At 42.5% G+C, this 27,759-nt stretch overlaps 1 long non-coding RNA gene across 1 annotated transcript in view; it reads left to right on the top strand.

The window, feature by feature from the left end:
• Positions 1–6,563, top strand: part of LOC134758602 (uncharacterized) — an 86,671-nt gene extending 80,108 nt beyond the window's left edge. The window contains exon 3 of the long non-coding RNA XR_010133963.1: positions 6,292–6,563. This is a non-coding gene — a long non-coding RNA (uncharacterized lncRNA). The remainder of the gene's footprint in view (positions 1–6,291) is intronic.
• Positions 6,564–27,759: the final 21,196 nt, after the last annotated feature.

Here is a 27,759-nt window from a genome sequence, read left to right as displayed (position 1 = left end):
GGCCACCATCATCTTTCTACTGATTGATGACTATAGCCTCCTAATTGGCCTCTTGGCCTTCAGTCTTGATTCATCCAAATTATTCTCCAAGTTGCCAGAATTATATTTTGTAAGTGGAAAACTGACCCTGATGTTTTCCTGCTTAAAACACTTTAGTGATTCCCAACATTTTTGAGGATAAAGATGGAATGTCCTAACTGAGTTTTCAAGGACCTATATGATTTGTTCTTTGCTTATTCTGTGGCCTCATTTCTGCCTTCCCCCTAATCCCCTGCAGTATTCCACATGCTAGTCCTACTGCGCTTTCATTTTCCAGAATCAGTCCACAGGCCCTTGTCTGCAACCCTTGAGGTCTCAGGTACAGGTTGCTTCTTCCAGGAAGATTCCCCTCATACTTAGGTCTGGGCTAGGTCCTCTCCCTTGCGGGACCTTGAACAGCTTAACTCACAGCTCTGTCTTCTTCCTCATGATTTATTTAGGGCTTGGGCTTTGGAGTCAGGCCATGGGAATCTGAATTCCAGCTCTGCCACCTGCAAGGTATTATTTAGCTCCAGTGAGCCTCAGTTTCCGCATCTGTAAAATGGGTCTAAACCCAGAATCTATTCTATAGTTTGCAGTGAAGAGTAAATGAGATGAGGCACATGGAGTGCTCAGCATAGTGCCCAGTAACAGTTGCACTGGTTACCCGTCTATTCCTATCTTCACATTTTGAATTGCATAAGAAAAGGGCCAGTCTTTTGCCTTGTTGCATACCTGACACCTCAAACTCTGTTTGTCTAGCACTTTTTTCAAAAAGAATGAAGGCCATTGCCTGTTTTGGTTTTCTAGGTAGGTCATAGAGGCAGAAGGTGTAATTGGTGTCTAATGATGTAAAGGAGAAAGGAAGGGAGGCTGAAGGTTAGAAATTAATTGCAAGAGTGTGTTTTTTAGATATTTTTTCTTAAGTATCATTGACATTTAAGATGATTTTAAAAGTAATATATTAACTTATGTAACTTACAAGGAAAATATGTAACTTACAAGGAATATATCAAGCCCCTACAGCTTTACCATCTAAAAATCCATCATTAATATTTTATCATTCCTTATAGCTTTTCACAAATTCATGTCTATTTATTGAAACAGGGAACAAAAGGCATGCAACTAATTATTTGTCTAATTAATTATTTAAAATCTATATTTTTTATTTGAATTTAAACTGTATAAAGGCAGGGATTATGCACAATACTAAATGTCCAATATCTGCTATAGTGCAAGTAGCAGCTCAATAAAAATATATTGACTAAATTACTACATATATTTAATTTGGTATCTTCATTATTTTTTAAATTTCAACATTATCTTGTATTTCCCCATGCCATTATTTATTTCTCTATTAATTATTTTTATTGATTGCTTAATAGTCTTAATTTACATTTGTATCTCAGAAATAATTTAATCATTTATTGTTGTACACTTAGAGTATGTCAGTTCTTCATTATTTTAATTAATACTGTGACAGCCATTCTTGTGCATAGTTTTATGCCTATATATTAGATTATTTCCTTAAGCTCCTTTCCTAGAAGAGGAATCTTGTTACAAGTCTTTTAAAAATATTCTAAAATTCTCTATTCTATTTGCCTCACATTGTCTGTAAAACATCCATACTCACTGTTTTGTGACTTTTTCTTTCTCTCTAATGAACCTGAGATAAATAACACCCAAAGCCCAAGGCTCAGCCTTACTCACCCTCCTGCTCTCCATGCTGGGAGGAAATGCTCTTGCTCCTGCCCTGGGAACCACCATCATTCACACTTTTGTCTTATTAAATACATCAGGTTACAGAGGGGGAACAAAAACAGATCATTATTTTTTATTCTTCCTCTCCCTCCCCTTTATTCTCTTTTCCCCCATCTCCTCCCCCTGGGCCCTCCCCTCTTCCTCCCTCCTCTTCTTCCTCATTCTCCTCCTACTCACACCTTTTTAAGAAAAAAAGAAACAAAACTTTTTGAAAAAAATGTATTTATTATATATTGTGGATAATTAAGGAAGAAATTTAATGAAAGGAAGGGAAGGAGAGAAAGGGGTCAGAGAGAGAAAAAGAAAGCAAGCTAGAAAAAGAAAGAGAAAAAGAGAAGGGAATGAGAAGAGACTAGAAACAACATTTTAGAGTGGGGAGAATCATTAGAGAATGACAGAGGAGAAAACAGAAGAAAAAATATTGGTGTACCAAAATATATATTTGAGGCCATTCTTATACAACCCTTTGGTCAACATTTTTCTGACAGCCTTTCAAAGATTTGAAGAAGCTATTATAGTTCTATAAATTTTATTTTATTTTTAGTTTTGCCTTTTTGTTTCCAGAGTAAGTTTATTTATTTATTTATTTTTAAATTTTACCTTAATTTCTGCGATACATGTGCAGAACATACAGGTTTGTTACATAGGTATACATGTGCCATGGTGGTTTGCTGCACCTATCAACCCATCATCTAAGTTTTAAGCCCCAAATGCATTAGGTATTTGTCCTAATGCTCTCCTTCCCCTTTCCCCTCACTCCCCGACAGGCCCTGGTGTGTGATGTTCCTCTTCCTGTGTCCATGTGTTCTCGTTGTTCAACTCCCACTTATGAGTGAGAGCATGCGGTGTTTGGTTTTCTGTTCCTCTGTTAGTTTGCTGAGAATGATGGTTTCCGGCTTCATTCGTGTCCCTGCAAAGGACATGAACTTATTCTTTTTTTATGGCTGCATAGTATTCTATGGTACATATGTGCCTATTTATTTATTTTCATTCATTTATTTATTTATTTGAGACAGAGTCTTGCTCTGTTGCCCAGGCTGGAGTGCAGTGGCGTGATCTCGGCTCACTGCAACCTCCACCTCCCATGTACAAGCAATTTTCCTGCTTCAGCCTCCCGAGTAGCTGGGATTACAGGCACCCACCACCATACCCAGCTAACATTTTGTATTTTTAGTAGAGATGGGGTTTCACCGTGTTAGCCAGGATGGTCTCGATCTCCTGACCTCGTGCTCCGCCCACCTCAGCCTTCCAAAGTGCTGGGATTACAGGCATCAGCCACTGCGCCCGGCCTACTTATTTATTTTTTGAGACAGAGTCTCACTCTGTCACCCAGACTGGAGTGCAGTGGCATGATACTGGCTCACATCAACCTCCGCCTCCCAGGTTCAAGCGATTCTGCTGCCTCAGCCTCCCTAGTAGCTGGGATTACAGGTGCATGCCATCACCCCTGGCTAATGTTTGTATTTTTTAGTAGAGATGGGGTTTCTCCATGTTGATCAGGCTGGTCTGGGACTCCTGACCCCAAGAGATCTGCCTGCCTTGGCCTCCCAAAATGCTGGGATTACAGGCGTTAGCTACCGCGCCCGGCCTCAGGGTGTTTATCTACTTATTTCTATTGTTCCTCCGGGGACATAATTTTTATCCTCCAGTTACCCTTTTTGGAATAATGTTCAGTTTGTCAGTATCCCTGCTAAAATGTGGGGCTCTGTGTTGGACAGGGGACTCCAGAGTGTTCCTGGTGTGAGCTGAGGAACAGAGCACACAACAGGCCTGTCACTTCCTGTGCTTAGCACGGGAACTTCTCTTTACCCTCTTTTGCTCTCCATCTCTCTCTCAAACATTTACAACAGTGGTTCTAAAGCTTCTTGGTCTTAGACCTCTTTACCCTCTTAAAAAGATGATTGAGAACTACACAGAGATTTCATTTATGTAGATTCCATCTAGTGATATTTACCAAATAAGAAGTTAAAACATAAAATTTAAAGTTATTGCTTTAATTCATATACAAGTAACAAAAATACACCCATGACATGGGAACATAATTGACATTTCCTTATGAAAATGTTTCAAAATTAAAAAATTATATTCAGAAAATGGCATTATTTTATGTTTGCTTATCTCTTCAACATCTGGCTTAATAGAGGATAGCTTGATTCTCATCTGATTCTTCATTTAATCTGTTACAATGTGATGTTTTGTTGAAGTATATAAATAAAATCTGACCTCACTCAGAGGCATAGTTGGAAAAAGGGGGAATATTTTAATGGCCATCTCAGGTAGTCATGGATATTCTTCTTTGATATTACACAAAAACTTGTGGCAGTTTCTGAAAGGTTAGTTTCAATGCAAAATCTGGAACCTTATCAATGAACTTTTCCTTAGTTGATTACATATAATCCATTGGTCCAACTTACGCTTTCAAAGGATCTTTTACCCCTGCATGATTTTGTAACATCATACATTAATCATTGGGAAAATATTAGTTACGCAGGTCTTCCAAATGTTGACACATTTCATTCTATAATACAAAAAAATCACATTAATTAATATCACTATAAATCTTATATGCAAAATCTTCAAGTATTGGGAAACTGACAAGTTTGCGGTGGCAGACATAAGCTTTCTAAAATTTACTTGTAAGCTTGAATTTTATCATTAGCAACAAATATTGGTAGTGATTTTTCTTGAAGCGACAGGCTTACCTCATTCATTTCTGTGGAAATGTCTGCTACATGCCCACATCTGAATAATCATAGTTTGTCTGTTAGTCATTCTTTCAAGTAAAAATGGGGTCAAAATTTAATAAAAATAACAATATTTACTGCTTAATAAAAGACATTGTTAAGTGAAACTGGGTTTCCCCCCATCTCTGGGCATGCATAGTGGTAAAGAATACAATGACCATTTGCACAGTTGCACATCATTGCTTTTGCACCATCAGTGCAAATGTCAACACAGTGAAAAACGCCAAGTAGTATGACTCTGAAAATAATTTTGGCATTGTGGACCTCTTGAAAGGATCTGGAGGACTGCCAAAGTTCTGTGGACCACACCTCAAGAGAGCTGCCAGTGTTCAGGACGCCTACTAGTCACATTAGTTATATTCAGTCTCCCACTGATCCTATTAGTGATAACAGGCTGTGGATCTTCAAAGAATTAACACTAATAGCAGCAGGAATGAATGTATTGTAGGTGCTGTGCCAGGTGCATTTCATACATTATCTCACAGCAACCCTTGAGGTAGGTTCTGTTTTATCCCCACTTTCAGATGAGACAACTGAAGATCAGAGAGGTGAGTTAACATGCCTAAGGTCACACAGCTGGTAAGATCAGAGCCAGTGGGAAACACCCAGCAGCCTGACTCCAGAGCCCATGCTGTGAGCTGCTCTGTTATTGCTGGAGAGGCTACCAGGGTGGGTGAAGTGAAGAGATAGCATGCCGGAGAGGTAGGAGGTCAAAGCAGTGGCTGAGAGTCTTGGACTCAAGGATCTAAATAGCAAATTGAAGTTTTCCCCAGAACCTCTTTTCTCATCTGATTCCCATAAAGTCCTCTGAGATGGACAGGATTCTTCTTATTTCCATTTTCTCAGCAAGGAAACTGACAGTGCTCAGCAGGCAAGCATCCCCTTGTAGACTGAGTCGTATCCTAGGAGAGCACCACCTTCTAGCCCAATGCCAAAGACTCAGGGCCCTTCTTGGCAGCTTTTCTCCCTTGGGGCATCATGCTGTCATATGCCATGGGGGGGAACTTGGTGAAACAGGCAGTGGTGTCAAAAGAGAGAGGAATGGCGACCCAAAGTCCAGGCACTCGTCTGACCAGCAGTGAGAGTCCTCCTGGGTGTCTATGACTGAGACTCAGAGCTGTTCTGCATTCTGGGGTTCAATTCCACATTAAGCCAGGAACAGTTTCTCTGCAAACAGAAAAGCAAGTGTAGAGGATGAAAAGCACAGGTCAGGAAAATACACTGAAGCCTTGGAGGCCGTGGACAATAAGGTTTGAAGGAATAGAGAAAAAGGAGCTCAAATGCTGCCTGGATTTCTTTCTCAATGGAGGGAGAAATTGAGGCCTGCAGAGGGGAAGGAATGTGCCAAATGTCATGCAGCCCATAAAGTAAAAATGCCAAACACCATGCTGGCCCCAGGACCCCTTGCTTGATTCACTGTACTCTCAGAAAAGAGACTATATTTAGACAAATCAAAGCCAGCTTGCCTGGAGTCTCCCTTCTGATATCTCAAAGCAAACAGAGGCAACTGGCAGCGGGGTTGCTATGCCAGAAGCTCAAGCTCTGGAGACTTGTTCCCCTTCTGTGAAATTTTTATGAACAGGGACTGAGAACCAGGATGGAATTGCTTTGGTTTATCAGGACCTCTCCCCAGAGTTTGTAATCTTGTTCCTCCCACATACCACTCTGGTGTTTAAATTCCAAGTGGGTTTTATATTCAGTTCAATCTGAGATTGCTTCTCTTCTAATGAGCCAACTTTGCCTTTGTTCTTTTGTTTATATTCCCTAGACAATCGACAGTTCCTGAAAGTTGCAGTCCTGCTGGATGCGGAAGAGGGGAAATTTCAGGACAGTTCCTGAATATTCAGGCCTTCAAAGCCCCATTCAAGGCCAGCACAGTGCCTCCAGAATAAAGGGGGAGATAATTCACAGGTTACAATCTGCTGCAGATGAGAACACCTGTTCTCAGCTCAGATCCTCTCATGGTCACCCCTGCCCAGGGCAGTTCCCCTGCTGGTCTTCCACATGGGGAAGTGTAGAGGGGAAATTTTTCCGTAATAAAGGGACGATTGTCTGCTCCTCCATTTTCTTTCCTCATCAACAGGTTGGGTTCTGAATTTTTACAATTAGAAATGAAGTGTTTAATTTCAGGTTCTATTCACCAAGAGAGAGGAAAATATTATACTGACTTAGGACTTCTTTTTTTTTTTTTTGCGGGGAGAGGTCCATAAATATTTATGGAGAATCTGCTATGTTCAAAGCCCTTTTTAAGAACTGAAGATTCAGCAGTTGAAGCAAACAAGTGCTCTGCTCTGGTGGAGCTGACATTCCCTGGAGCGAGTCAGATATCATATGATGGTCTGTAGGGCAGTGTGAAAGGCAAATGCAGGTAAGGGCCTAGAGAGTGACAGAGGTGGCATTTTCGACTGGCATTAGAGACAGGCACTGAGTTAGGGCGAGGGTTAGGAGTAGATACCTGAGGAGCTGATATTTGAATAGAAACCTGAATGAAGCTAGAGAATGTATTCTGAAGCATGGGGGAAGACTCCTCTACTTGTCAGATTGGTCATCACTGAAATGGGATGGGGTCTGCCTTCCAACCTCAGATCACACAGAACCAGCTTAACCCTGCTTCCAGATGCACATCCCCTCCATGTTCTTGAAGACCATCCTTGGGTCCCACCTGAACCTTCTTATCCCAGCAAATCTGACTGATTTTCCAGCCCAAAGTTACCTTTCAGAGTGCATTTACCCCAAACAAGACAAAGCAAAAAAACCCAGCCCTTCTAGAATCTGGAGTCAGTTACTAGATCTTTGATTCTTCTTCTTCTGCCATTCTTGATCCTTATGAGATTCTGGAGCTTCAGAGATAGATGGGCCCTCTGAGGTCAGATGGCCCAACCCCCTCATTTTATAAATGGGGAAAGTGAAGCCCAGGCATAGGAAGGGCCCTGTTTTTGGCTGCTTACAGAGTTAGTTACAAAAGTGACAGAGTGGGGACACATGTCCAGGTTTCCTACTGATCTCATGCTCTTTTTCCTTCCAGCCTCCAACACCCCAAATGCCACCTTTAATCCACATCTACTTTATGTACTTGGAGAATAACAACAATAGCTCATGTTTCCGCAGAATTTGGGTTTCCTCTTGCAATGTTGTTCTGTTCTTCTCCGAGGATGTATTCTGAGAAAAGAAACTCACTGTAGGTTTCTTTTTTTCTCTTTTAAACTAAATATTGTCTTTTATTTTACTGCAGGCTTTGTGCTAAAGGCTTTATACTCAGTATTTCATTTAACTCTCAAAACCCCTTTGTGAGACATTATAATCATTTTTGTTGAAAGACTGGGAAGCTCAAGTTCAGAGAGGCCGAGTAATTTACCCAAGATCACACAGCCAGAGAATGGTGGAGCTGGGATAAGAACTCAGGATCTGCAGACTCACCCACTAGGCTGGTCTGTTCTCCATGTCTAGCATCTGTCACCAGCCAAAGTATCATGCTCCTATTGGGACATTTGTCTCTTCATATTCATGGGGCTTCTTTCTCTTTGGCTATTTTGGTTACCTTTCTTCACCCTGATATCGTAGCAGTTCGCCATGCCAGGAGCCTACCATCCTCTAGCCTTTCTCTGCGAGGTTCCTGACCCACGGCTTGGGATGTTTAGCATCACCTGACCCTGGAATCCTGGCCACAGCTGATGCAATACAGAATAACTTAACGCAAAGCCTACTAGCTATGGGCTGGTCAGCAGCCTCTGAGGTGTTGATGCTCTGTCCATAGGAACACTGTGCTCTGGCAGGTGATTGGCTGAACCAATCAGACCTTTTCTCTTGGAGAGCAGTAAGATAGGGTAAGGCATAAGAATAGTGTTCATAATCAGAAGAGGCAGAAACACAGAAGTCCAAGGCTTATGGACAGATTAGACAAGAGTGAAAAACATTCCAGTGGTGGAACAATATCGTGGACTCCATGGGGCTTGACTCTGCAGCTCAGATGGTTTCTGCAGCTCAGATGGTTTCCTTACTTCTCTGTGAATTTTTAAAATAAACTTCTAGTAAGTGAGTAACATGAGTGTGTCTCTGTCCATGCTCCCCAGAAGAGGCAAATCAGCACTCTTCAGTCTGTTCCCCTTCAGTGCAGCAATTGGTTCAGCTGATCACCCTCCAGCACTGAGTCTCCACGTAGGGCAGAACTTCTACAGTCATTGGCCCCTGGTTAGACCTGAGATAAGTTTCCCCAAGGGAGGCTGAGAAACCATCTGGGCAGATTCCTGAGGCCCCCTTCAGACTTGATGGAGCAGAATTCCTGTGGGTGGGTCCTGAGACATCTTACCCAAACTCCCCAGATGATTTTATTCCCAAGTGATTTCTATGGATCTTAAAGTTTGAAAACAGTGGCCATGGAGAGCTGTTTGTGGGTCAGATACTCACTCTGGTCCTACCAATTGTGGTGAGCATGCATGATCTGGAGTGAAGATCCTGCATTCTCTTTGGTCTAAGGACTTGCCTGTGGATCCTCCTTTTTGGGAGGTGGAGGTAGAGGACATTGGACCCCATCATGCAACCCTGCTGATATGTTTTAGGAACTGGTCATACCTGAAATGGCAAAATGCTACCCATGAACTGGTCATACCTGAAATGGCAAAATGCTACCCATGAACTTCAAAATATTTTGAATTATGTGCTGTCTCTTAATGATCCCAAGATTTCACACACACAGAAATCTGATTTCCATCTTTTCTTGAAAATCTGTGATATTTAGTAGCACTGGGCCTTCATTCTATTTTGGCAACAATAAACTATTGCTGAATACAGATGCCATCTTCAGATGGGGCTTAAGTGCTCCATTTACTTCAGGGTCCCCCCTCTCCTGATAGTGTCTCCAAATTTGAGGCTGTCAGTGGTTCAAGAAAAATGGGAGTGATCACATTTTTTTGTGGATATGAAGAATATTCTCTTATATTTACTAGGTCAATTTTGTAACTGTCTTGAGAAAAATACAACTCAAAATGGTCATATTACTCTGATGATGCTGGATGTCTGATCCTAAAGACATTTGGGTTGTGGTGCTTGACACTGATTCCCACATCCCTCCATGTGCTGTAACTGGAAGGCGAGAATCCACCATAAAACCAGAGAATATCAGAATCTGATTGTGGAGTGCACCATCTTTCTTGTACAGATGGAGAGACTTTGGCTCAGAAAGACAAGAGCACTCCTGGATGTCACCCAGGATTTGGGGCATAGCCAGAGTGAAAGCTGAGTCCTCATTCTCAAGCTGGGCTCTTCTTCATCTATAACTGGCACTATTTCCTTCAAAGTTTCTTTACACTTGGCCACATCCTTTTTTTTTGTTTTTGTTTTGGCAGGGGGCGGGGGTGTTCACTATATCACAAGTACAGTTCTAACTGAAGTGTCTTACAAATATTAACTGATTTAATAATTATCCTTATTTGACAAATGAGAAAATTGACGTTTACAAAGTACTTTGCTTATTTGTGAAAGAAAAGGAATTTGAATCCAGGTCTGGGCACCGTCAAAGCCTGAGGGCTTCCCCATGTTGCTGTGTAAATCAGCTAACTTATCAACCTGGGAGGTTGGTGCCATGCTGTTTCCATTTTATTATGGAGAAGGCAAGAAGGTAAGTGGCTTGCCTGGGATCGCATAGCCAGTAGTTGATACAGTCAGGACTAAAATCTAGGGCTGGCTCCAGGCTGGCACTTGTAACTGTGGCCACATTTGCTACTCTTCTGTACCTCATGTAACCACTAGAAACCTTCCAATGGTTCATTTCCATTGTTTTGTATGGAATCACTCTGTACAACTTAGTATCAATACATAAATTTGGGTATGTAGAGGGGATCGGTCTATTTTGTGGCACACTGAATGTAACTGGACAGTTTTGTGATAGTGCAGCATTTTGGGCCAACACATTGAGCAGCAGCCTAGACATTCAGGTGAGATGATGCCTACAAATGGAGAATCTGCATCCACAGACAAGAAGGGCCTTCTCCAGTGGCACATGGTGAGTGCCAATTCTCAAATGATTAGAGCCAACACTCTCTAGAGCCAGAACTAGAACACAGGGCCCTGACTTTTTTTTCTGTATGATTCTTTCTCTTTCCAACATACAAAGTTACTTACCTCCTATTCAAATGTTATCAGTCAAATGCCATGAAATGCTGTGATTCCCTTCTGTCATCTTCATTTCACATTGTTAAAGATGAGAGGTATGACTTCTCCTCACTTAGAACCCCAATACCTCAGAAAGTGAGAACTATATCAGTGGTTTTTACAACATACTCCAAAGAATCCTAAAGTTTCCTGTTAGGCCCTTGTAAGATTTTGAAAATAACAAAGTCTTTACCACCAAGAATAAAGATTCAAATTTACTTGACCACCAAGAATAAAGATTCAAATGTCTTTAGGATCAGACATCCAGCATCATCCGAGTAATATGACCATTTTGAGTTGTATTTTTCTCAAGACAGTCAGGACTAATAAAGATTCAAATGTGTTAATCACTCAATTACAAAACATATTTTATATATTGAGTTTAGTGTAATATATCATTTTAAAGAAAGAGTTCCGTTGCTAAAAATATCTTGAAAACCTCTTTTTGTAAATATCATTTGTCACAGAGTCACAGGATACATCTACCCAGAGGTAGAAAGTAAACATGGATTCAAAGTCAAATATTCCAGTAAGGTAGAGGAAACCAAACTTTCACTTTGGGTTAACCAGGCACTTTGCTGAAAAATGATCTTGCCTTCTCAGCATCAATCAGCTGGGACAATGGCAGTGTTTCTTCTGTCCCTGCTGGGCATGCATTGACCTGTCCATCTTTGCAATGCAGGCACTGGAATAGCAGCCATCCTTTGGCAGGAGAGTCTGAGCCTGCTGGAGGCTCTAACACTCAGGCTTGCTTATAGGATTCTCTATATCTCCACTCTGGGTTCTAGAACCCAGAAGCCTGGCTGCAGATTCAGACCCTGAAAACCTGGGGGTAAGGGTTCAGGCGGCGAGGAGGGTTGTGGTGGAAATGGTGCTATGAAGGTTTCTGGAAATATCAGCTGTAGCTTTGTGAGTACAAGAGATTAGAAAGTTCTGTCATACAGGAATGAACTTGAGAAAAAGCAAGCAGATGAAGCAGATACACACTCAGGCCCATTCTCCTCTATCGCCCCAACTCAGGTGGGTGGTACACACACCCACACACACACACACACACATACACACACACACACAGGCTCATATTCAGATTTGGTTTGATTCAGCTGTAGTTCTTAGTAAAGTGTTTAACTAGTCAGGTCAGATACCCTGCTTCTCATCTCTAGCTAGCCTCAACACTTCTCCTGTGTTTATCCACAGCGGGTAAACACCTACAGGCTTCTCCCTGCTGCAGCATATGAGGCTGCCACCAGGCCTGGCCTCCCTGGCCATCTCACTCAACCCTCAAGCCTTCCCCATCTGATCTCTTCATGCCATCAAGGCCAGACTGGACATCCTCGGACACTAGCGATCTCAGAATCTCAGGCCTAGAGGGCATCGGGTCATCCACCGCATGCCTGTTGTTTGGCATGTAGAGATGTTGGAGCCTAATATCTCAGGAGAATGAAGGGGAAGCTTTATCTTCCAAAAAGTCTCCCAGGATCTCTGCCTCAAGCTGGAAGCGTGTCTTAAATCAGATTTCACAGATGGCAGCCCATGGGCTATACCAGCCCCACACACATTTTGTTCAGTTCATACACTGTTGGATGCCACAATATTATCTTGTAATTTAAATTTAGAGTAAACATTTTAAAATGGAAAATTTTATCTCTCCAAAGTCCAGATTTCTAACTTCTCTTAAAAATATTGTACAGTGTGACAACCTCATCAAAACTCCCAAGTGGAGTAATTTGCTGAAGGTGAATAGCCACGTTCCTTTTAGGTGGAGAATTAGCTTAATTCATTTCTCTCCAGTTGGCCTATAAAGGCATTTGTATTTGCAGCCTCTGCCTCAAATAAAAATAAGATAATATTAATAATTGTTGATGCATATTGAGTATTTTACCAGTACTAAATACCATGCATATGTTAATTCTCAGTAAAACTCTATAAGGTAGATTTATTATCATTCTCATTTTACAGATGAGAAAGCAGGGTCTTGGATGAGTTAAGAGAGTTGCCCAAAGTCATACACGTAAGAAGAGGAAGAGCTTGGATTAGATTTACCCAATTCTAGAAACTATGCTGACCCTAAGGCCTAGGTAGTCATCTTCCATGGAGGTGACTCTTGAAATTTGTCCATTCCTTATCTACATTTGGAGTTTTGGTCTTTGTTTCCAACAGTCAGTGAGACTTTGGTGCTTTTATGCCTACAAGCATTCACCAAATGGGGAATCTGGGTCATGACAAGATGAGACTGCACTCTTCTCCTTTCCATACCCCCAAGCCCCTCTGCTCCTCCTTCCGACTTCTTTCCTCAGGCTGCAGCAGCACCATCCTTCTTTCAGTCAGCCATGCAGTCACTTCAACTTCATTTCTGACCCTCCTCTTCCCTGCTTATGTGTTAAATCAACATCTGGTGTTACACTGAGTCTTGTTTATACTTTATCCATGTTTTTGACTTCAGATCTTTGTTTTCTGTCTCCCTTCCACCTCAAAACCACTCTTCAAGACATTGCTATATTAATCTTCTTAAAGCATCGGTCAGCCCACATTATTCACCTCCTTAAAAACCACCATTGACTTTCCACTGCTTGAGGGAGCCAGGCCCCTGCTCTTTGGCATGGCCTTTGAGAACCTTTATAATACTGGGGAAGCTTCTCTAGGCATAGGTTCTTGGAATTCCTCTTTGTATTTCCAGTCTGCCAGCTAAACTGAGCTATTCCCAATTTCTCAAATGTCCCTAATGCTTTCCATGTCTAAACACCTGTCTTTTTTGTTTGGAATGCCCGACTACTAAGCCTTCCTTGTGGAATTGTACTCCATCTTTTAAGGTCTAGCTCAAATGCCACATCCAGAAAAGCATCCCTGAACAAAATGCTCCCCATTTATACCACCCTCATCCCTGTTCCCTGGACAGAGAGGAAATGCTATTTTACAACAATTTATGGAATATCTATTATGTGCCCAGCACTGTGGGATACTCACTGATGCACTTTTACAACTTTCAGCAAATACTAAGTGCTTACTATGTGGCAGACACTGTCTTAATATAAGAGGTGCAAAACTCACAACTGTAATATAATATTGGGCAGTGATAAGTGCAGTGAAGAAAATGTGAAGCAACTGAATCTGATTCACATGGGGTGATAAGAAATGAATAAGGAATCAATAAGGCCCACCAGGACTCAGGGCACCAAGAGATGCCTGCTGCAGAGATGTGCAGGACTAACTGGCCCCATCTAGGAGCAAAAGTTCAGCAACAGCCTCTGTCAATTCTGTGGCTCTTCCTGCACCCTGACCCCATCTTTGAGGTTGATTGGCACTGTGGCTGCTGGGTGTCTTTGTGAGCTCTCTTCAAGAGAAATGCAGCCATGAGGAGGATCTGCTTTCAGGGTCTGTAGATGCAGGGGTTCTCCACTGATGCATTCTGGAGACTGGGTTCCAGAGTGAGCGTCCCCACTGTTGGAGGAGGAAATGCACAGCCAGACCACTGGGCAGTATGGGTTAATGCAGCCAATCCGAACAGAGCCTGCCGATGAGGGCAAGGGGCTGATCATTCCTGCTACAACACTCCCCAGAAGCCACTGAAGTCTGTTATCAGGATTGCAGACTTTAGCTGAGAATAGCTCAGGTGAGTTGGTCCTGTGGAAATCACAGGCAAGCTGGCTGCCTCCTGGGTGCTCCACTCCTCAAGTCCCTCCCTGTGGAATGTCCTGTCCACTTTGCTCGACAGTGATGATTGGTATGATGACGATTGCTATGATGGTGAGGATGATGATGATGATGACGACAATGTGACCACAAGGCTCAATTACTGAGGGTCTCTGCTAAGTGCTTTATGTGCTTTCTGTCACTTAATGCTCACATATAGTCCTTGAGGTAGGTACTGTCATTATCCCTACTTTACAGATGAGAAATCTGAGGTGTAGAGAAGTTAAGAATTTTGCACAGAGGCACACCTTGTACATGAGGGGTGTTAGAATTTCAAACCCAATCAGATGCTGGACTCCAGAGCCCCTGTGTGTTTAACTCTGTAACAGTATAGTCTCCTGTGCTGTTGAAATTCTATCTGACCCCAAGGCCTCATTCAAAAAACATCTCTACCACAAAGCATCTTTGATTATCTTTTTCATGTCTGTGTATGGCACACATGACTGACCTCAGCAGTAGTTGTCATTCATCCATTCAACATTTATTGCATATTCATTAGGTGGTACATGGACAAATGCTATTTTTAATTTTAATTCCTGAGTATTTTAATATGTACTTAAATAATAGTTAACACATCATACCTGTGGGCTTGTAAATGTTTCCACTTGGACCGAACTAAAACATTATGCTAGAACTGAAGTCATTTTAATGAGGACCATTAATTACATGATTAATGGGTCAGGGGATCTCTAGAAAAGGTTATGCAAAAATGTCTTATGTCTTGGATGCACTGCTCTCATTTGTGGAATCTCTAATATGATTCAACAATCTCATTGCACAATGAGAAAACTGAGGCCCAGAGTTTCAGGTGACCCACCTATGAGCTCCTAATAGTCAGAGGCAGATTGAAGGAAAGCCTCCAGGGTACCAGATCCCCAGGCCAGCATTTCTTTCTATAATGCCATTAGTTTTTTTGCTTTCTACATGTGCAATTTTAACCTCAAAGGGCAAAACAATTAAAACAGTTCATCTGAGTTCATTCTGGTAGCAGAGAGAACCAGCAGTAACTTCATACACCCAATTAGATTGCTGTCATTTAACAAGGACTTTTACAAGTATTTTCCTTAGAGTCCTGTCTCTGTTTATACTTATAAACAGAAAAATTTTTTTCAAGATGCTTGTCATTCCTCCTACATTGTTAGAGATTTGCTTGTATATAGTCTCAGGAAATGATTTGATGTTTTCCCCTGGGAGTTTATTCTACTTAGCTAGAATCATAAGAGAGAATCAACTTTGTATGTTATGAGGCCTCTTTCGATTTGCGTTGACATTGTGTGTGCTGCTCTGACTGCCAAGTTGAAATTGAATGGTGTATAAATATAAAATGACTTCTTTAACATTTCCACCTAGGTCAGCCCACTGGGGGAGCACATTGCTTGAATCTGAATGCATCCCTTTCAGAGGGACACAGTCTAGAAAGAGGGTGACAGGACAGGAGGAGACCACAGCCCTATCAAGGGAGCAGCAGCTGACGGGACTGGGGTTAGCTGGCCTGCAGACTTGAGGGGCCATCCCAAGGTCACTATTAGCAGCTTGTCGAAAAGCTGTCATGAGGCAGGGCAGGGCAGGCACACTGTGCTGCATGTCTTCAAAGCCCTGGGCTGCAGACGCCACCTGCTACTTCAGGAGTTGGGGTTGGGAACAGAGTAAGCAGGTGGGCACCTAAGGAATGTGAGGAGGGGAAGGCAGCAGCTCCAGGGAATTGTTGTCAGGTAGGAATGCAGGCTAGAACTTTTTTAAAAATATGAAATCTAAGTTTTTAATGGTGGCAATAAATTTTAAACACATTTCAATAGGTTGTGTGGCCAAACAAAACACATCTGTGGGTTAGATCCGGCCTGCAGACTACCATTTTTAACTTGTGCTTCTATGGGTCATGAATTACTTTAGTATTTCCAGCTGCTGATTCAGTACTTTAAGTGCATGCATGGATTCCCTCTTTCTTATGTGGCAGTTCCTGGGACGTGGTCCTGTGCTCAGGGTTCAGCGACTTTGGAGAGTATTTTCACCACTCTTCAGGGGATTGTGTGAGACTTGGACAAGAACTCTGAAGCTCCAAGAGCTGGGGACTCCTTGTGGGGTAAAGGGAGGGTCAGGCGATTCCAGGCAATGTGGCGAGGTACCATGGTACCTGGGAACATAATTGAGACAGAGGCAAGAGATCTAAGTTTTCACACTACCTTTGTGATCCCCTAGTTGTGTGTTCTGGAATAAGTAATTTCTCTGGGTCTGTTTCCTCTCCTTTAAAATGAGAGGTGGGATTGGATGGGTTTCTGTGATTTCATTACAGTCACCCTTCCTCACTCTCAACCCCGATTCTATAGGACTTCCAAGACCCCACATCCAGTATGCCTGTCTGAGGTGTGTTTGCAGCAATCTGAAGAACCCACTCTGCAGAGCCAGCTGGGTCAAGTTGCCCTCTCCCTGTTACCCTAGGGTTCTCTCTGCCTCAAATGCCTTCCTACTTTCTCTACCCATGTAACCCCTACCCATTCAATCATTCAGCAAGCCTCTCCTGACCCAGGTCAGGTCTATTTCCCAATCATATGCACCATTCCATCAGAGTACTCACTATAGGCAGACTACTCATTTATTTGTGTGATCATCAGATCAACGTTTCACTGGGTTAGATTATCCTGATGGTCTCTTCTCACCCTGATAATCAGTGATTCTGAGACAGTCAACCAATGAACGGCAGTGCACAGAGCAGTGGCTCTCAAGCTCTATTATTTCCCCCATGCACTCAAGAGAGTACGGCACACATCCAGCACAAATCTACTGGGTTGAGAAGCTCATATAGAGGTTAAGAGCACAAACCTGGTCTTGACATTTCCATCTGCTGCTTTCTAGCTTTGTGGCTCTTTCCATAAGATGCACTGACACCCAGCTTAACCATAGAGTGATGATTCATTTTTGTTGTTGTTGTTGTTTTTGAGATGGAGTCTTGCTCTTGTCACCCAGGCTGGAGTGCAGTGGCACGATCTCGGCTCACTGCAACCTCTGGCTCCCAAATTGAAGCTATTCTCCTGCCTCAGCCTCCTGAGTAGCTGTGATTACAGGCACCTGCCACCATGGCCAGCTAATTTTTGTACTTTTATTAGAGACGGGGTTTCGCCATGTTGGCCAGGCTGGTCTTGAACTCTTACTTATATAATTCTTGAAAAGTTATTTAAAAGTAAAACTACATGTCTCAATAGGCTGATGTAAGATTAGGTAAGATGTTGTTTGAATAGTCTCTGACAAAGAGTAACGCTTAATACATGGAAGCAGCTATCATTATAATTATTATTAGGTGGTGATGGTGGGAGCTGCAATGGTGAACACACAAAAAGTAAGATTAAAAATTGGTCTTTACAATAAAAGAATTTACAGAGAGGCTTTGATTGATGGAGAAAGTAGAGTACAGAGTGGGACATTCAGGATACATTGGGAAACCACTTCTCCTAAAATTTTTTCTAGATTCTAAGTGCTCACCTCTTTACATTCCTAAGGAACCTCAGGTGATCCGCCCACCCAAAGTGCTGGGATAACAGGTGTGAGCCACAGCGCCTGGCCAAGTGATGGTTAATTTTATGTGTCAACTTGACTGAGCTATTGGGTGCCCAGACATTTGGTCAGACATTATTCTAAGGTTGTGTGTGCTGATATTTCTGGATGAGATTAACATTTGATTTGGGAGGCTAAGTAAAGCAGATTGCCCTCCCTAATGTGGATGGTTCCCGTCCAATCCATTGAAGACCTGAATAGGAAAAAAAGGCTGACCTTCCTCCCTGTAATAGAAAATTCCCATGCTTGACTGCCTTTGAGCTGGAACATTGGTTTCTTTTTACTGACAGACTTAAACTAAAACATTGGCTCTTCCCAGGTCTCAAGTATGCCAATGTTTGGACTTGTACTACATTATCAGTTTTTCTGGGTCTCCAGCTTGCAAACTGCTGATCTTGGGACTTGTCAGCTTCCATAATCACATAAGCTGATTCTTTATAATAAATCTCTTTTAAAACACACACACGTGTGCACACACACACACACACACGTCCTATTGGTTTTGTTTCTCTGGAGAACCCCAATGAATACATGTGGAAACAATGATAGCTGTCCTGCAGGATTCTTGTGTGGAACAACTGAGTTAAAACACTTAGCTACTATTGGATGCACAGCAGGCATGCAGGGATGCAATACATGGAAACCATAAAAATATTTTGAAATTCCAGACAGAGCATCCTTAGAATAAATATTCTAGCTAGAGTTTTGGATATTTGCTCTCTTCACCAATTAGCATTTCCCTCTTCACCAAAGGACTCAGAGGAAGATGAGACCAAATCAGCCAGAGGTCCAGATATGGTTTGACTGTATCCTCACCCAAATCTCATCTCGAATTGTAATCCAAATTGTAATACCCTCATGTCAAGGGAGGGACCTGGTGGGAGGTGATTGGATCATGGGGGCAGTTTCCCCTATAATGTTTTTCTGATAGTGCGTGAGTTCTCACAAGATATGGTTGTTTGATAAGTGCCTGGTGCTTCCCCCTTCACTCTCTCTCTCTCCTGCCACCTTGTGAAGAAAGTGCCTTGCTTCCCCTTTGCCTTCCACCATTATTATAAATTTCCTGAGGCTTCCCCAGCCAGGCAGAAATGTGAATCAATTAAACCTCTCTTGTTTGAAAATTACCCAGTCTCAGGTATTTCTTTATAGCAGTGTGAAAACAGACTAATACAGGTGCTTTCTCCCCCAAGGGATATTTTGCAATGTCTTAAAACATTTTCAGTTGTGATAACTGGGGGAAGAGAGGTGCTACTGGCATTTAGCGAGTAGAAGCCTGGGAGGCTATCCAACATCTTAGAATGCACAAGGCAGGCCCATGGCAAAGAATTATCTGGTATAAACGGTTGATGGTAAGCCAAACAGTAAGCGATGATATGTATATATCATCTGTATATCCTAAAGTCCATATACATACAATCAACTGACAACCTGCACAAAGGCAAAGCCATGACACAGACTCCCAGCCATGAGCCAACCTGACTCACCCACTGGAGGCTGACTTACCAGAAAGGGAAAGCCAGCATCTCATTTACGCACAACTTTTCGGGAAAGTAAAACTTCAGGGAAGCTGGGTGTCCCTGGTGTCCTATACAGTGTGATCATGAAGCATGATACACGTTTTTGCCCACACCTTCTTCCTGCCTAAGCTTTTCAATACTGAGCAATTCCTGCTCTGCATATCATATCATAAACTCTTTAGGAAGGTGAGAGGCCTAACAAGAGGTTGGAGGCAGCAGGGGAAATGGGGTGAGGCTGGGTGTTATGCTGAGCTACCCACCGTCTGGGCAACCTAGGTTTGGCTCACTTTCTCCTCTTTGTCTTAAAACCTTCATCAGTGAAATGAGAGGGTGGGATGAAATGACCTTTTAGTTGTTCTTTTTTTTTTTTTCAGATGGTGCCGAATCTTAGTAAGACAAGAGTGGAATTTCCTCGTAGAGGGCTTTTTCTCTCACCCACTGCGCTTTGCAGAATATCACAGAACTTGGAAACACCAGCTTGGGAATTAAAGAATGTGACAAACCTGAGTTGGAAATCCTAGCTCCGCCTCTTACTTACATAATTCTTGGAAAGTTATTTAAAAGTAAAATTACATGTCTCAATAGGCTGACGTAAGATTAGATAAGATGTTGTTTGAATAGTCTCCGACAAAGAGTAACGCTTAATACATGGAAGCGGCTATCATTATAATTATTATTAGGTGGTGATGATGGGAGCTGCAATGGTGAACACACAAAAAATAAGATTAAAAATTAGTCTTTACAATAAAAGAGTTTACAATCCAAGAAAACTAGGTCAGTGACACAGAGAAGGAAGAAGTGCTCAAAGGAAGTATGGTCAATGGGTTGCGAGATAGGGTTTGCATTTAGAAAAGAGAAGTTAATTCCAATTAGAGATACAGAAAAGGCTTTGACTGATGGAGAAAGTAGAGTACAGAGTGGGACATTCAGGATGCATTGGGAAACCACTTCTCCTAAAATTTTTTCTAGATTCTAAGTGCTCACCTCTTTACATTCCTAAGCAACAGTTAAATGGGACAAGCAAGTTCTCTCTGTTGTCCCCGTTCAGCCTAGATGTCTGTGGAACTGTTGAATTATTCAAATGCTTTTTGTTCTGTCTGACTCCCTACCAAAAAAAAAAAAAAAAAGGGAAAAGAAAGAAAACAAAAACACAACAAATGTGTACATCCCATGTCCAAAAGGAGTATTTGATAGCAAGGCACAAGTACACAGATGAAGGAAAAATACAAGAACAGAAAAGAGCAGGAAAATTTCTGTTGCCTCTTCTAACCAGGAATTCAGATGGGGAGTTAAAGACTGAATGCCTTCTAATTAGCCCTCTGCTCTGTGAGGCTCTCACATACGCTGTGTGTGCCCAGCTACCCCCAGGGCTGTCAGAGAGCAAAGCTACTTTCATAGGAAGAGAGGGAAAGAGAGGAACGAAGAAGAGGAGGCAAGCAAATGAAGCAGGTTCTACATGGCAAAATAGAGACACAGCCCATCCTTCTCATTTAAATGAAAGAGACAGCTAATGGACAGGGCAAAATTTCCTGCTCACTCTTGGCATGAGCAGACCTGGGCTGTTGTCCTAGCTCTGCATGTTATGGGCCCGTCATAGTATCCCCTACTTCACAGGCTGTAATGGAGATTAAACGGGAAGCCACCGGTAAAGGGATTACTGTGAAAAGCAAAGTGGTTCACATAAAACAAAGATACTATTATTGTTGTTGTTTTCACAGTTAAGGAAACTGATGTGTAGAAGAGAAGGTCTTTGCTCAGGAGGTCCTGAACAGATGGCAGAGCTGGAAGTTTCCATCCTCTCAGGCCGAATGGGCAGGTTGCTTTCAGGGATAGGGTGCAGGCAGGCTGGGGCCACCTGAATAGTCAAAGCCCTCTGCTTCAGCCACCTTCAGCCAAGGGAGCCTGGGCTGGGGCTGATAAACACAGCCAAAGGCATATCCGGTATGAATTTCAGCAGCCCCTCCTACTAAGACGCCAAAGCACGCAGGTTTGTTGTGGGAAGCCCTGGGGAGTGGAGAGGAAGAGCTTGGGAGAACATGTGGGAAATTGAGCCAGCAAGAGAAATGAAAAACACATTAGCTGGTGTGAAGGGAAGAGGATGCAGAGACACAATCCATAACTTTAAATGTTTCCGTCATCTGTGGCAGAAAGGTGCAAGTGACCTGCTACAGGGCAAGCCCAGTTCCGAAGCCCAGGCTGCTAAGGCAAAATGCCTCCAGACATCTCTATCAAAACTTTTACAAGGATAGTGACTGTGACAAAATCATTCCATTGCAAACATGTAGAATTTCCACAGCTTGACTCCCAGATTGGTCTGCAGAAAGAAGAGTATAACCTACGGACAATTTTTTTTTTCATGTCGGGTGGCTTCCATACCAGCTGCCTGTAATTTGTTGAGCAAAGCACTTGCCCTTCTTGAGTCTCTGATTCACTAGCAAGGCATCTAGATGGGAAGAGTGATGAGGTCCTTTCTAGGTTTCAAAATGTGAAGTATGTGAGAGAGGACGAGAATGGCACAAACCTTTATTGTGTACAACTAGTTGCCAAGTACTCTTACATATTTTACATATATCACATCCTTGGGCCTTTATGGTTTTTCTTTGAGGAATGTATTATTATTTCTAGTTTAAGTATGGGAAATATGATGCCCAGAGAGGTTTGAGACTCATTCAACATCACACAGTCAATAGTCACAAAGTTGAAATTCAAAATTATGTCTATTGCTTTTCAAAGATAATGGTAGAATAGCAGTAATCGATGTTGTTGTCCCCTGAAAATGATGTTATAGAACATGCGCTCCTTGTTACTGTCATGAGCCTGTCCCACATCCCAGCTCTGGATATTTTAGGGGAAAGATCACCATCTTTGAAAATGAGACCTGAAAGATGCATGCTGAAGCTGGCTCAGACTTTCTCAAAAGAGCTAATTGTGTGCACCTCTTCTCAACTCCATCTTCAGTGATGTCACCTCAGTACTTTGAAATTGGCCATGACCCCAGTAGTTACACCATAGAAATAGACAAATACTACAAGTCAGGGATCCCCCCTCATGGAGAGCTGGCTGACTAGCACACCACTGGATGTTGCCTCAGCTCTATCACTGGCTGAGAGGAGAAATATTTAGACCCATGTAGTAACTTGACATTGCTGTGACATCCAAGCACTGTGTAAGTGGGCTTGTCTTGTTGACCTGGGTTAGACCTGTTGGGGTATTGGTGATGATCAGAATCACCTGGAGTGAGTGCTGATAGCGTGAAGGAGACACAGTCTCCTTTCTTCTAATCAGATAGGGCCTGCTGTGTTTTTACCAAGTTTCCCAGATAACTCTGATGCCCACCACAGTTTGGGAACTGCTAGTCTAATCTACACACCGAGAATAGGAATACCTCTCTTGACCTTCATCATGTGGATGGTGAAAGTAAGCATGAACAAATAAACTCAGATCTTGAAAGGGTACAAGCCAGAGGCTGGGTGCGGTGGCTCATGCCTGTAATCCCAGCACTTTGGGAGGCCGAGGCAGGTGGATCACAAGGTCAGAAGATCGAGACCATCCTGGCTAACACAGTGAAACCCCATCTCTAATAAAAATACAAAAAATTAGCTGGGTGTGGTGGTGGGTGCTTGTAGTCCCAGCTACTCGGGAGGCTGAGGCAGGAGAATGGCGTGAACCCGGGAGGTGGAGCTTGCAGTGAGCCGAGATTGCGCCACTGCACTCCAGCCTGGATCAAAGAGCCAGACTCCATCTCAAAAAAAAAAAAAAAAAAGAAAAAGATAGGGTAGGCGCCAGATAAGCATGAACCTGAGGCTCCATTTCCTTGCCTGTAAAATAGGGATACTTCTCCCCTTGCCTGGCACTTCTTGAGAAGGTGATCCTGTTGTAATGGTTTTACAAACAGTGAAACTCTGTACAATGTGTGGCACTGTGATGACAAAAATATGAAGATGATTTTTCTTTTGGCTCTATTTCCTTGGAGTGTTGAGGACACCCTCCTTTCACCTTTTACTCCCACATCCTATTTTTGAACTTGGCATATTTTGGCCTAGGGATTAAATGACCCATGGAGCCAACAAACCTTTGCAGCTGCCCTGACTCCAGCATGTCCCAGCACCCCTGCTCCTTGCTGCAGCTGATCTGCCCCCTTCCAGTACCAGCCACTGGCCCCTGGCCCAGGCCGAAGATATCACAGTCCCCATTTCCTTTCAAGTTGCTTCTCAAAACCTGGCACTTAGCTTTTTAACATAATGGCTGTCCCACCTCAAGAGGCTACTTGGCTTTAATTTTAAAATATCTCTTTTTCTCCTGTGTTTTGGAGTATGGCCAACTCAGCTCTGCCAGTGACCCCTCCTTATGGGTGCAGATGAAAGTTCTTAAGCCGTTGGGGCAGAGGCCAAAGTTCTAGAGTGTATTTGCCATGATCATGCCAGATGATGTTCCCTCTCTTGGGTCTCCACTTCTGCATCTGATATTTCCCAGCAGGGAGTGATTGGCATTTTGTGTAGGGTAATTCTTTATTGTCTTGGACATTGTAGGAAGTTTAGTATCCCTGGCTGCCAGCCACTGAGTGCCAGGTAGTGCCAACTTTGTCATTGAGACAACTCCAAAGGTCCCCACACATATTTCTAAGTGGCCCTGTGGGGCAGGTTCTGCTCCAGGACTGTATTATGAAGACTTCGGTTTTCTCATGTGGCAAATGGACCAGAGAAGTTCCCAAGAACCAGAAGGTCTCAGGAGCAGCATTAAGAACTGCCTTGGGCTAAAAGGAGAGGCTGAGTGTGTCTCTGTCCTGCTCTAAACCAAGTTCTGGTTAAGTTTATTTAATTTATAACAGTTCTACAAAACAAATTGTTTGGAGAAAACCTCTTGTGGTTAAAAAAAAGTGTGAAAACCACTGGGCTGGGTCAGAGGTTGCTAGATGACAGCCCAGAGGCCCAATATGTGCTCTGCAGTCATGTTTTGTTTGGCATGGGATTTTAAAATATTTAGAGCCAACATTTTAAAAATCTGGATTTTAGGCTTCTCAGAAAAAAAACAAAAACAAAACAAAACAAAAAAAACAAGAGGACAGGAAGATTTGGCAACACAGCGCCGATTTCTACAAGGCAAGAGCAGCCAACGGCTTAGCAGAGGCTGCCCACTTAGGCAGGGCCTACCCTGTCCCTCTTTTCCTTTACTTGTCTGGCCCCATAGGCATCAGAGTGTACAATGCTTAGAAGGGTAGTTCTCAACCCAGAATATCTGGAGTAGCTTTTAAAATTCCAGTGCTGGAATTTTAATCCAGACTAATTTAATCACAATCTCTGGGGTGGGGCCCAGCTGGAGCATTAGTACATTGAAAATCTCCCCAGGTGATTTTACTGTGTAGGCAGGCATGAGAACTAATAGACTCTAGATGACTTCTAGTTTGAACACCTGCCCCAAGAAGCCTGGATTCAAACAGGAGTTCCCGTTCCCTCTCCCCATGTCCCTTAGGATTCCCATGCTCCTTTTCTTCCCCTGGAAACCCTTGACTTTGCCCAGACTCACAGCCATCAATCCTTTTGCTTAGTTGAGTTCTCACTAGACGGCATATCCACCTCACCTCCCACTGCGTCCAGGGCCTTCTAATTGAATTCAATCAATGTTCTCTTCTTTCCAAGGCCCCAGAGGGTTCAGACCCTCTCCTGGAGACTGTTCCACTCACAGGAAAACTCTGCAAACCCCATAACTCACCAGCTCCCACCAGCCTCTACCACAGAAGCTAATCCAGGCCCCCTCCTCACACTCTATCTGCAGTGACACCTTCCAGAATCATCTTCTCTGGGACTTCATTTGCATAAATGCCAAAAAGGCAACCTGTAAGGTAGGGATTCCCAACCTCAGCCCTATTGATATTTTCGGCCAGATAACTCTTTGTCGTGAGAGTTGTGTTGTGCATTGGAGGATATTTAGCAGCATCCCTGGTGTCTATGTCCTTTAGGGGCAAAGTCATACCTATTGAATACCATTGCTGTAAATTCAAAGTTTCACATTCTTTTAAGGCATGAATGAGATGTGCTGTTATTCCAGTTCTTATGCTGCCAACATACCTGTCCACTCCCCATTTCCTTTTAAAGCAAATAGATCTTTCTGATCCCACCCACCTCTAAGGTTCATTACATCAATAACAATACATCCATTCATCCAATTTCTCCAAGATCTAGAAGTCTTCTATATCTCTAGTTCTCTCAGTTTATGTATGCAAGTGATCAGCATGTCTTATAGGCTCTGCTTCCTAAACATATCTCAAACTCCTCTACTTCTTCCCAGCTCCACTGATTCCAATTTTGTATCTATATAGATATACATAGATATATATCGATATATGGCACACTGAGCTTGTGCCATGTGCCCATATTCCTTCTCCCCTCTAGTCCTCTTTGAAATTAATCTATATCTATATCGATATCGATATCTATATCTATATAGATATCTATATCTATATATCTGTGTATATCTCTATAGAGATATAGATATAGATAGATAGTTTTGGTCTGGACTATTGCAATAGCCTCATTCTCTCTCCTACAGATCATTTTCCTTACTGCACTCAGAGTTGTCTTTAAGAAATGTAGACCAGATCATGTCACTTACCTGCAGAAAAGCCTTCAGTCTTCCCACTCTTAGAATGAAACCAAAACTCCTTATTAGGGCCTATGAGGTTGATCTGGCCCCAGCCAACTCCTCCAGCCACTCCTCATACTAATTTTCTTCTATTTAATTCTAGCCAGATTGGCTGCCTGTCCACTCCTTAAATATACCAAGCTCTTTCCTGCCTCTGAGACTTTGCATGTCTCATTTTCTCTGCCTATCTTTTTTTTTTTTTTAAACCCTGGTTTCCACAGCTGGTTTCTTCTCAAGGTTCAGATCTCGTCTTAAGAGTCACTTCTGTAGTCATCTCCCTCCCCCCAAGTTATTCACTGTCCATTGAACACAGTGAATAAATCCATGACAGTATTTATATCTTTTAAGCAAATATTACAAACTTTATTATCTTTTCCTTGTTATCATGCATTTTGCCTCACTGGTATATGTGAAGTCAGGTACCTCATCTATCTTATTTGTTACTGTACCTCAGGACCTAGTACAATGCCTGGCACGTGGCATGAGAACAATAAAAATAAATCTCCGTTGAAGGATTCAGTGAGTAGATACCGATAAGCTTCAGGTCCCAGACTCTCGAATGCACTGGTAGCAGATTATGACTGATGCTCCTCCAGCTCTGACATTTTAAGATGCCACAGTCTCTGTACCCATAAAATGTCAATTCACAGTGGACCACTGGGAATTCCATGAGTCACTCAGGGGATCATTACTATCTTAGGGCTTTTGTGACCATAATAGGGTTTCTTTGGTGGAATAATACTGATTTCTTAAATGTCAGAGCTAGAAGGAAACTTAGAGGCAAACAAAACAGTCTTTCCACAGTGAGGAATACACCCTAAACTTTATTGTTCATTTAACAACTGCCCCTGAAATGCATAAAAAGTTAAAGAAGATAGGATCACTTTTGCTTAGAGGGTCAAACCACATTGTATCAGATAGAATTACTGCCATTCTTATGGGCCAGGTGTGAGTACCCCAGCATTTAGTCAACAGTTCTGGCTGTGGCCTGGACTTTGTGCCAGTAGAAAGAAAAGGATCAGGCTGGGTGTGGTGGCTCATGCCTCTAATTCCAGCACTTTGGGAGGCCAAGGCGGGTGGATCAGCTGAGGTCAGGAGTTTGAGACCACCCAGGCCAACATGGTAAAACCCCGTCTCTCCTAAAAATACAAAAAATTAACCGGGCTTGGCGGCAGGCATCTGTAATCCCAGCTACTTGGGAGGCTGAGGCAGGAGAATTGCTTGAACCCAGGAGGTGGAAGTTGCAGTGAGTCGAGATCACACCATTGCACTCCAGCCTGGGTGACAGAGGGAGACTCTGTCTCAAAAAAAAAAAAAGAAATAATACTTTATGATTTTCACTGTAAGCCCTGGAGTTGGGAGAAAAGCTAGTCTCAAAGAGTTTGTCATACTTTCTGATCTAATACAAAGGGAAATTGAGTTATTGAGAAAAATCTTGCACTCTCTCAAACTGAAATAGAAATAGCTTAATGCTAAGCTTTCATTGTCCATTAGCATAGTATACAGGAAAAAGTCCATGAAATTGAGGAGTCAAGTCAAAGTGATCAGAAAGAAGAGATAAAAGACTAAAAGGAAAGACAGGAAGCCTAAATATAATGAAACAGAAGGAAAAGTTGAAAGTACAAATTATTATATAAGACTGATTTGAAACCCTAAAGTCCAAGGAAGAGAAGGCCAGTCAAGGAAGGAGTGAGGGT

Source organism: Gorilla gorilla, chromosome 4 (assembly GCF_029281585.2).
Source record: "Gorilla gorilla gorilla isolate KB3781 chromosome 4, NHGRI_mGorGor1-v2.1_pri, whole genome shotgun sequence".
Taxonomy (NCBI): domain Eukaryota; kingdom Metazoa; phylum Chordata; class Mammalia; order Primates; family Hominidae; genus Gorilla; species Gorilla gorilla.
Note: the sequence above shows the minus strand (reverse complement) of the source record. Positions and strands in the feature narration are given on the sequence as shown.